The sequence below is a fragment of the Lolium rigidum genome, chromosome 3, assembly GCF_022539505.1.
Source record: "Lolium rigidum isolate FL_2022 chromosome 3, APGP_CSIRO_Lrig_0.1, whole genome shotgun sequence".
Taxonomy (NCBI): domain Eukaryota; kingdom Viridiplantae; phylum Streptophyta; class Magnoliopsida; order Poales; family Poaceae; genus Lolium; species Lolium rigidum.
Window position 1 is genome coordinate 149,364,043 of NC_061510.1, and position 11,945 is coordinate 149,375,987.

Here is an 11,945-nt window from a genome sequence, read left to right on the forward strand (position 1 = left end):
TGACTCGTCGAGACCTGGTTTGTACAAAAATAGTAAACTTTCATTAGAAATGTAGGTTTTAAGTCATGGTTAGAAAGTAGGAAAACTGTAAGAATTGAACGCAAAAGGAAATTAAAAGTAGATCAACTCTAATGTTTACATGGTTCCATAGAAAAAGTACTACAATAACATTGAAACAACTAATCTAGATTTATGTTTGTAGAGAAACAGCTAACCTTTTAAATCACACGTTTTCTCAATCTAAGAGTACTTCATGTGGACCTCATCCATGTTCTGGGTGTGTGTCATGACTCTACTGGTTTTACAGGGTTAGCATTGTAAACCTGGATGGTGAAACTTTCTGTAATATTCTGACTCTTTGTATGATCATTATTCCCAATGAGCAGAGTCAAATTTTACTCAATTTAAAATAAGGAAGCAGTCAAAGCTCTAACTTATCATGATGAGTGTAGTTTCATGAAACTGATACAATAAGGAAACCTAGCAAATAAGCAAAAAGTACCCTCAAATATGGCATTAATGATGACATGTGAAGGCTCACAAACTCTGGTATGAAAGAACAGAAAGACCTCGGAGGAATACAGAATAAAAGCAATATTTTGGAATTACACATATATATAACAGATAACTAAATCATGAAGCCACTGGGAAGGCTCATTATCACACAATCCAAACTACACATGCAGGTCGTACTTCAAGCATCTTCAAAAAGATTCTCCAGTCTACGATAGATGTTTGGTCAATAAGTATAACTTATCTTTTAGCTAAGTTCTTGAATACATCTTTGATTGAATGAAACTGCATGACGACAATATGTTTGGGGATCGTTTGGTAGCATGCTAATAAATCTATTCTATTTCCACCTACTTAAATTTGTTGTGGTGTTATAAACTACAGTCGAACACCGCAGCCAAAGCAAGCAATAATAGTCGTGCAAGCACAATTTGGGAAAGAAAGATACAGTGTCTACTCACTGAAATTACTGTGTACAGTTTTAGGTGACAACCATTCAACACGCTTATCTATCCTCCTCATGAGACATCTTCTCTTTTCTTTTTTCTAGGCTTCATGCATGCTCTTACATACCATCTCAGTTAGAACAGGCAACTCTAGTCCAACATTCTTTGCATAGTAGTGGAGAAGGAAGAAACATGATATGATTCTTGACCATGTCATTATCTCTAATAAACTCTATCTTATATTTAAAAATATAGTTTGGTGGTTGTGTACGACCTTACCTGCAGAGGTTTTGTACAACAAAAATAATCTAATCATTTTATATTTAAAAATGCAATGATTTCTCAATAAGAGTAACACGATCATTTTGCAATTGAGTCGGCCCTAGTGGAATTCTTCTAGCTCTAGCATAGGCTCAGTGGTGTCGAGCTTGTCCCTGAGTGGGAGGATGTGCTAATGTGGTGGTCGTCTGGCGACGGTCGCGACTCTTCCAAGTCGGCGTATGTGGCTTTCTTCGCGGGCTTGATGGCTCCCATCTCCGATGAGGTTTGGCTCTCTCAGGCACCTAACATCTGCATGTTCTTCGCTTGGCTGGTCTCGACGAAGAACCGGTGCTGGACGGCGGACATGCCATACCGAAGAGGTCTGTCTTGTCCGGTGGCATGTCCGCTTTGTGACTAGGAACCGGAGACCTTGAGGCACCTTCTGTTGGGATGCATGGTGGCTCGTCAGGTTTGGACCTGGGTGCTCCGCTTCGGGGACAAAGCTGAATGGCTCCCGGATGTTGACACCGAGTTGGTGGACTGTGGTCATCTAGCTCGTGCCTTAGGGAGCACAGACAGAACATGTGGACGGCGATCAACCTTATCTTCTGGTGCATTTGGAGGCACATGAATGGCGTGGTCTTCAACGGAGCAACGGCGTCTTTGGCTACTATTAGAGAGTTGATCAAGATGGAATACGATAGATGGCGCATATAGAAACTCTTCCATGGCACCGCTTTCTCCTTCTCGGAACCTAGATAGTTATTGCGGCAGTTAGGAGAGTAGGCTTCGGTTGGGAGCTGCCACCCCATGTTTTGACTTTGCCTTCTTTGACACCCTTATATGTGATTGATACACCTTTCTAGGGTGTATCGTCAATTTTTTTATCAATGCTAGTACACTTTTTTTTGAATAGTACACTTCTTTTAATTTTCAGAGCATCCCTATCTAGCCCGGTATTCGAGCTCAACAATCCCATAGCCCAGGCATGGCCTAATCGGCACTTCTAGGCCGGAGGTAATAAAGGGGTACCCGTAATAAGAGCACCTCCATCCGTTGGTGCTCCCCACGGTCAAATTCGGGGTGAAATACCACCGGATTGGACAAAAATTTGGCGCGGGGAGCGCCAAACTTCCAGCCATCCCCTAGCTAGGCGCACGACGATCGGTGTATTTGGCTTTATTTTCACAAATAAACTCACAGTTCGGCGTATTTGACAAATTTTGGCCAATATTTGGCATATTTTCACAAATAAATGTTACAGTTCAACAAAGCAAGCAAATAATTTAACACGTTTTGAAACAAATCAAATGGAAACTAGTTGGTGTTTCCTTGAAGCCTCCATATGTGCTCCACCAGATCATCCTGCAGCTGTTGATGCATTGTGGAGTCTCGAATCTCCTGACGCGTAGCGAAGAACGAAGCCCACGATGCCGGCACCTGGTGATTAGGCTGTGCAAGAGGACCCTCTCTGTCATATGGTGCAGCTTGCTCGCTCAGAGGAACTGGATACTTTCGCTCATTCTCAATAATCATGTTGTGTAAGCACACACAACAGTTCATCACCTCCAACATCAGATCTTTGGACCAAGTCATAACGGGGAACCGGACTACAAAAAATCTCTGCTAGAGGACACCAAATGCACGCTCGTGTCCTTTCGGCAACCTTCTTGTTCCTTGATAAACTCTGCATGCTTCGGGAGGACGGGGCTTGAGATAGTCTTCACAAATATTGCCCACTTTGGATAGATACCGTCTGCAAGATAGTATCCCTTGTTGTAGTGCCGACCATTGATCACAAAGTCAACCGGGGGAGCATGACCCTCAACAATCCTGGAGAAGATCGCCGAGCATTGCAAGATGTTGATGTCGTTGTTGGATCCCGACATACCAAAGAAGGAGAGCCAAATCCAGAGATCATGGGTAACCACTACCTCAAGTATCACAGTGCAGCCTTTTTTGTGACCCTTGTACATTCCCTGCCAGGCAAACAGACAGTTCTTCCATTTCCAATGCATGCAGTCAATGCTTCCAAGCATCTCCGAAAATGCTCGAGCTTCATTGACAGCGAGGATCCGGGCTCGATAGTGGGTGACCTCAAGTAGATGTCCCCAAACACTGCACCGGTAGAAATAATCAAGGGCGGTGATCTCAGCCATCTGAAGATAGTCATCGGCAGCATCACCAGGAGCTCCATATGCCAGCATCCGCATAGCCACCGTGCACTTTTGGAGGGCGGAAGACCCTGCCATGCCGGTGCAATCCAACTTGCATCTGAAGTAGAAGTCGTAGTCTCGAAGGGCATACACAGTTTTCAGGAAGTGCTTCCGACTCATCCTGAAACGACGCCTAAAAACAGCCTCACCGTGCAATGGATTGTTGGCGAAGTAGTTGGCGTAGAGCATGCACTAGCCCTCCATGCGCTGCATCGGCTTGCACTTCCGGCGACCTGGTGCCGACCCACCACGTCGACCAATTGCCTTCTCCGCATACAAGCCTGGCAAGCAAGCTAGGATCAACATGTGTTCCTCGTCTTGGGCGGTGGCTGCCATCTTTTCTTCAAAAAGCTCGGTGAACATATGCTCCTCCTCCTCGTCTGAGTCCATTGCCGCCCAGGCAAATGGACGAACACCTGACGGGCGTGGTCAACGCGAGGCGAGACACGAAGCGCGAGGAGTAGCCCTACGGCGGAATACAGGCAGACGGGAGGAGGTCGACGGAATATAGGCTGGTGGGAGAAGGGACGACGGAATATAGGCAACCAACCGGCGAATTGGCGAGTGATGGTGCCGGCGGCGAGAGAGTTACGAGGGGGAGGGAGATTTACGGCGAGAAAGTGGTGGGGTTCGCGTGTTTTCTCTCTCGTCCGGACTTCCCGAGCGCACCCCGGGAGGCCAGGGATGGCCTAGGCTCTTCAGATGGATTTATGCACTTTTCCGAAGAAAAATGAGGAACCAGCGGCTGAGCCAAATAGCACTAGCACCATCCGGATGAAAAAAAGGTTGTCGAGGCCTCGTCGGAAAGACGGCTGGAGGTGCTCTAAAGCCCAGGCAACCGCCTCCACTCCCACGCTCCGGTCTTCATTCAAGATCGTCGAGCGGCGGCGTGTTGGCGCCGTGGCGGGAGAAGGGCCAGCGAGCGGGAGGATAGAGGAGCTCCGGGCAAGATGCCGCTGTACGACTGCATGCTGCTTCTGAAACCTCTGGTCACGAAGGAGTCCGCAGCAGAGCTCGTGGCGCGGGTGGCGAGGCCAGCGCAACGGCGTCGTCACCGACCTCAAATCCTTCGGAAAAGTGCACCTCGGCTACGGCATCAGGAAGCTCGACGGCCGCCACTTGCAGGTACGCCCGGATTCGCCGCTCTTTATCTGTACTCTTCTAGTGAAACCTCGTATTCCCCTTGCGTTGGACCTGGTGACCGCGCGGAATGGTGACGATCTGATTCGCTTGGCTCGGTTGATGCGTAAAGGGCGAAATGGTTAGAGCATGTCTAACAAGTCCCGTATTCCTATGTCCCGTATAACACTCGCATTTCGCCCGTATCGAAAAATTGCTAACGGAAGAGCCATTTCGTCTAGCAGACCCCGTATTTCGCCCCGTATTTTTAAAAATTAAAATCCCAGGAAGTTCATCTTCATTGATCATACTACGGATCATACATACATTGCGATCATACCTACATCTATCCTACATCTATTCGTCAAGGATGACGAATGGGATGAACACGATGGAGGCCGCCTCCTCTTGCGCCTCCCGCGCCTCGAACTCCCGGACGGCAGCGATGGCCGCCGCCTCCTCCTCTGCCTCCGCCCGAGCCTTCTCGGCGGCATCCTTCTCGGATTCGGCCACCGCACGCCGGAAGGCCGCCTCCTCCTCTGCCGCCTCCGCTTCCTCCTCGTCGGCTCGCGGATCTCCTCCGCTTCCTCCACCGCTGGTGCTGCCGATGCTCGCCGCCCATGCCGCCTTCGACGCGCGGTCACGCTCCCAGTCGGCGAGCCACTTCTCGAAGGCTCCGCCGCTCATCGGCTTGAGCGGCGGGTCTTGTCGGTACCACCGCCCACCCGCGGCGAACTCCCGGAGCGAATCCGGCACGTACAGCGCGCCGGCGTACCGGCACGCCGCACGGCGGCTCCCGGTGGCGAATCTCTTGCACTGGCGCCGCCACGCCTCCTCAACGGTGTCCGGCGAGCGGGATCGCTTCGATCCGCTCGCCGGCGAGGCGGTACGTGCCGGAGCTAGGGTGGAATGCGGCGCGGGGGAGTGAGGAATTGCTCGCCGGAGCTAACTACGGAGGCGGCGGCGCACGGCGGAGCTAGGGTTGCGACCCCTCACTCGCAACTGCGCCCAGTATAAGTAGGGGGCGACGGGGCCGATTTCCTGGGCCCCCTATTCCGCCGAAACGGGCCGGCCCGAATACGGGGCCTGCTAGACGGCCCATATCACGCCTGCCCCGTATCCCGCCGGAATTTTACGGGGTGGGCGGGTTATACGGGCCTGTTAGACATGCTCTTAAGTGTGTACGAGTTCTTGGGGCTTAATTTGGTTCTTGGCGGTGGGTGGTGCCTTTGAGTCTTTGACATGCTCGATGAAATGCCCAAATAGGTTTAGCCCTTAGCTGTTAGAATGGTGTCCGTGGGCATTGGCGTCCGCGCGCTCAATGGAACGCTCTGCAGTTACGTTTGTATGCTGAGATCATTCTTTTGATTACAGTCAGTGTCAGAACGATGCGATCTCCTTGCTTTGCATACCGAGTAGAATGATATAGGGCCTTGGATCTGTAGTGCAAGTAACAACACAATTCCTGATGTGTCTTGAGTAATGCATGTGTTTATCGCAAAAATAAGATATGATATAGGCCTTGGATCTGTGACGTTGTTGTGGTTTAGGAGTTCTTGGGGAAGATGGCCAATTGGTATGTAATTCGTGTGGTCATGTGAGTCATGAAACATTGGGTGAATGCTTGATCACCTACATTGCTCTATATGGATAGATATTCCGTTTTTTATTTTATAACGACAGTGCATTTTTGTTCTACGATTATTTGACAATACCTTCGACCAAACAGTAGGAAAAGTAAGCCACGGCACCTTTAGAAAACAGAAAAGGCAGCCGAGAGGCACATCGAATGTATTTCTGTGCATCTGATATTTTTTCTTCTGCAGACCTAACAAGTAGTGTTATGGTTCCCATTGTTGTTCATTTCCAGCTTTCTTCACCGCTAGCAATGCAGCCTAAAGTCTGAAAAGGTATTTTCATCTGTGAGCTGTCTCCTTGCTGAAGTTTTTATTTCCCGTTTCCAGGGCCAACTTATGCAAATGACCATGATGGTTCCACCTTCCTTTACCAAAGAAGCCCACTATCTGAACAAGGAGGACCAGCTGCTTCGCTGGGATGCAGTGTACGGTCTGGAGTTCATCAATGAGGATGATGGAAAGTACGAGATGAGCAGTTTCCCCCCCTAATAGTAGTAGCGTTAAAGATGAGGACGTTGATGAATATGACGATGACGATGATGATGACGAGGAAGAGGCCGAGCAAGAGTAGATTTGTGTGTCTAAGGGTGAGGTGGATCTGGAGATCCTCTGCGACCTTGGCGCGTGCTGGACATGAACTTCTCGAAGATGGAGCTGGATGCCTTCGCGGTCTCCACCACAATGATGGTCGGGAACGGGGGAATCCGCCCTCTTCTGGGAGTACAGATGGCTGGACGGCAAAACCATGAAGGAGGTGGCGCCTGAGAAAGGCGCGTACGGTTCGCCAAGCTCTGATGGACCACACTTGGATAGCTGATATAGTAGGGGCACCGAGCGCTCTGGCACTATGGCAATACGTGCAGCTGTGGATCCGGCTCAGGGATACCCAACTCTCGGCGGATCCGGACAGGATGGTTTGGTGGTGGACGATGGATGGCCAGTACTCTTCCAGTTCTTGCTATGACGCCCTCTTTCAAGGGGCGATAATTGCAGGCTTCTGGAAGCTGAACTGGAAATCCTGGACGCCGCCAAGGGTGAAATTCTTCTTGTGGCTGGCCTGTCTTGACAGATGTTGGACGGGGGAGAGGCTGGCTAGACGGGGGTTGCCGCATTCCCCCAACTGCCCGCTCTGCGACCAGTCCACGGAGACCATGCGCCATCTTCTCACAGGCTGCTCGTTCTTCAGGATGGTTTGGTTTGAGGTGTTGTCGTGGATCCGATCCACTTCAGGCCCTCCCACGGCTGAGGGCGACTTCGCGAAGTGGTGGTCCCTTGTGGTGCGGACCGCCCCTCGCCAGTTGCGCAAAGGCACTTCGTCGGTTATCATGCTTACGACAAGGTGGATATGGAAGCATTGAAACGCGGCGGTCTTCGACAACGCGCGGCCTTCGGCGACGACCCTATTCAACGACATCGTGGCGGAGGCGCGGCAATGGGCGGACGCGGAAGCCCAGGGTGTGCGCCTTCTGCTCCCCTAGACTAGGATTCCTTTTCTTGGGTCGAGTTGTACGGCGTGGTGTTCGTCCGGCCTCGGACTTGTACATATAACCTTCTTTTCTATCAATGCATCGAAACGCAAGTCTTTTGCGTTTTCGCGAAAAAAAGAAGAGTAGATTTGTGTGTCAAGAAATCTCTGCACTTTCAGTATTGGGAGATGTTTTCTCTTGCAAATTGTATTGGTTGCTTTACCAATTTTTTGACGATAAAGTAGGGCAAGAAGTAGAACCACTGAACTTGACTGTTTGTCAAAGAAGATCCCTAAACACCTGAAATATGCTATGTTATGTGACATGTAAACTGTCAATAAGGAATATGTTTGCTGATTGGTGCATGACTTATCATCTGGATGTGGTAGTTAATTTCTCTCGTACAGCAGTATCGTCCCATATGCCTTCTTAATGTTAGCTTTAAGGTGTTCACAAAAGTTGGGACTAACCGGGTAACTGGTATTGCAGAAAACGTTGTCAAGCCAACACAAACTGCTTTTATGCTCGGTAGACATATTTTAGAAGGGGTTGTTATTCTACATGAAACCATTCATGAACTTCATAGGAAGAAGATGGATGGAGCGAAAATACCAAACGGAACCTGGGTACGCGCGCACCCAGTTATGAAAAATTCAAAAAATGCTATTTAAAAGTTTCAAAAAAATGTGAAGTAAATTTTTGCATGTTCACATTATGTTGATACTTACCCGTGTGTGTTTTCACGAAAAAATACCATTGTACGTGGCCTACACAAAAATGGCAAAATGCAAATTTCGGATCATGTGAATAGTACAGATTCCTATTCACTATTGTCATTTGGACATTTTGTCATTTTTGTGTAGACCACATACAATGGTATTTTTTCGTGAAAACGCACACAAATATATAACAACATAATATGTACATGCAAAATTTTACTACATATTTTTTTGAAACTTTGAAATAGCATTTTTTTTTTTTGGAAAACTGGGTGCGCCCGCATCCAGGTTCCATTCGTGCATGTCGATGGATGGAGTTCTTTTTAAAATAGATTTTGAAAAAGCATACGATAAAGTTAATTGAAATTTCTTGCAGCAAGCGATGCGCATGAAAGGTTTTGACCCTATTTGGTGCCAATGGGTTCAGAGATACATTGAAAAGGGGAGTGTTGGCATTAGGGTGAATGACGATATAGGGCATTATTTTCAAACTAAAAAGGGATTACGTCAGACCCTCTATCCCCAATTCTCTTTAATATTGTTGCGGACATGCTCGCTATTATCATTGAACGAGCAAAGAATGACGGTCAAGTGAATGGGCTTATCCCTCATCTAGTGGATGGAGGACTTTCTATATTGCAATACGCCGATGATACTATCCTTTTTATGGAGCATGATTTAGATAAAGCCCTTAATATGAAATTGGTCCTTTGTCTTTTTGAACAGCTGTCTGGTCTCAAAATTAACTTTCATAAGAGTGAACTTTTTTGTTTTGGGAAGGCTAAAGAGGCTGAGAACGAATATAGGAACCTTTTTGGTTGCGAAATTGGTTCCTTACCTTTTAGATATTTGGGAATCCCAATCCATTTTCGCAGATTGAAAAATGGGAAGTGGAAACCGGTTGAGGATCGCTTTGAAAAAAAAATTCAGTAGTTGGGCGGGCAAGACGCTCTCCTATGGGGACAGGTTAACACTTATTAATTCTGTTCTCACAAGCCTATCTATGTTTATGTTATCGTTTCTTGAGGTTCCGATTGGGGTGAGAAAGAGACTAGACTTTTTCAGATCGCGCTTTTTTTGGCAAAGTGATGGACACAAGAAAAAGTATAGATTGACTAAATGGGATATTATTTGTCTGCCGAAGGACCAAGGGGGTTTGGGAGTGGAAGTGCTTGATTTAAAAAATAAGAGTTTGCTTAGCAAATGGCTGTTTAAACTTGTGAATGAGAAAGGGGTTTGGCAGGAGTTGTTACAAAATAAATATCTAAAAGATAAAACGTTGTCACAGGTTTCGGTTAAACCTATAGATTCGCAGTTCTGGAAAGGTTTGATGGGCGTAAAAGATGACTTCTTTATGAGAGGATCCATGAGGGTTGAGAATGGTCAGAATACGAGGTTATGGGAAGATACTTGGCTGGGCAATAGGCCCTTGTGCGAACAATATCCTTCTCTGTACCGTATTGTCAACCGAACCAATGTTTCGGTTGCACATGTTATGAATGGGACTCCTTTAAACATAGGTTTCAGGAGATCACTATCAAATAATAGATGGGATCGATGGGTTCATCTTGTGCACCGCCTAATGGAAGTTCATCTCACTGAAAATGATGATACTTTCCATTGGGGCCTCACCGAGTCGGGAAAATTTACGGTGAAATCCATGTATCTTGATTTGCTTGAAGGTAATACAGGAGAAGTCAAGAAATTTATCTGGAAGATCAAGGTCCCACTAAAAATTAGGATTTTTATGTGGTTTATTCATAAGAAAGTCATCCTTACGAAAGATAATCTAAAAAAACGTAATTGGCATGGGTGTTCTAGATGTTGCTTCTGTGATCAAGATGAGACAATTCAACATTTATTCTTTACTTGCCCTTTTGCTAAAATCCTCTGGCGCATTATTTATATGACTTTCAATATTCCAGCTCCTTCAAATGTGACAAATTTATTTGGCAATTGGTTAAAAGGGGTAGCTAAGAAGGAAAAGGTCACATTAGAGTTGGTGTGAGCGCTTTATTTTGGGCTATCTGGAAGGTTCGAAATGATTTTATTTTTAACAAAAAGAGTTTTCCATCATTTTTGCAGGTTGTTCCCTTAGTTACCCATTGGATCCATATGTGGTCCTTTATTCAGCAGGAGCATGTGCGACGGGACATGGATATTGGGTGCAACCGCTTGGCGACGGTAGTACGGGATTTCTACAGCCAGTGCGGCTGGCGTACTGACAAGCGACTCACATGAAGATCTTGTGGCGGCTTGTTATTTTTGTCTTATTTACATGGTTGGTTTTCATAGCAACTTTGAGTGATCCGTGATTTGTAATAAGGTTGTAACTCAGTACTTCAATAAATTCAATAAAGCCGTATGCATCGATTGATGCAGAGGCTGGGGTACACCCCGTATCGAAAAAAAAGTTAATTTCTCTCTGAAGATCCAATGTGAAAGAGCTTTACGAAAACAGGGGGAGGCTATTATCAATCTATCATGTACAGAGTGATAGTAAATTCCCAAACGCATAGACAGCCACAAAACTACATATCCCAACCGTTCAAAACCAAAATGAAAGAGAAAATACATAACCAAATTCATAGGTAACGTGCACAAAAAAATGTGTGAAATACATCTGAAGAACACGGTTAGAAGGGGACAAGGAGCTACGAATCGATGGTGATCCATAGGGAAGTAGCAGACCGGGGAGACAGGGCGGAACAGGAGGGGAGATGTGGTGACCCGGCATACCACTGCATGGTGTAGTATGCAAGTCTGATATAACACCAATGAAACACCGTTCCACTAGTATTATATCGCTCAGAGTGGTACAACAGAAACATATGCGGGTCCAAGGCATGTCTATAGAATTACATCATTGACTCTGTTACATAAGATCATCACAGCCTCCTACTTTACAATGAGGTAAAACTGCAAATAACTCCAGAAGAACGACTCGTAGACTAGTCTTATCACGAACTCTATTTGTAGAGTATTTAACTAACTACAGAGGCTATGAATAGATTCTAGCTAAATAGGAGCTGAGTTTAGGAAGCTAGTTCCTTTCTATTGCTAATCTAGGTTTCTCCTTGTTGGATGTGGTATCTGCCTCTTCTGACAGGTTCCTGTCCCTTGAAGTAGTTGTTGACTCCTCGGTCTTCGTGTTGCACTCGTAGATCCTTCTTCGGTGCCTCCATATCTAAGCGGGGATTTAAGAGTGGGATGAGTACGAGCGTACTCAACAAGTTCATTATAGGAAAGAGGTGTTTAATGCACTAGCTACGGCATTAGACCAGAAAGTCTAATACCAATGCAGGTTTTCATAATCATTTCTTCAAAAGGTTGCTTTTATTCCGAAGAACTATGTCCGTCAGCCTTCACCGGTTTACTAGAACTTCATGGAGCTCCTTTCCGGCCGCGTTCGCAGTTCCATATCCCGGAACAGGGAGTGACAGGTCACGGTTCTTTACACTCGCGGAGGTGTGTTGCTTTACCCATAAGAGATCTTAACCTTGGTGCCAACCGAGTCTAGTTCTCGTCCACACTTCCTTTGGTGTGAGGCCCGGTATAAGGTCATAGC

At 46.6% G+C, this 11,945-nt stretch overlaps 1 pseudogene; it reads left to right on the plus strand.

Moving 5' to 3' along the window:
- Window positions 1-4,386: 4,386 nt before the first annotated feature.
- On the plus strand, window positions 4,387-6,763 carry LOC124698401 (annotated as a pseudogene).
- The last annotated feature ends 5,182 nt before the right edge of the window (window positions 6,764-11,945 follow it).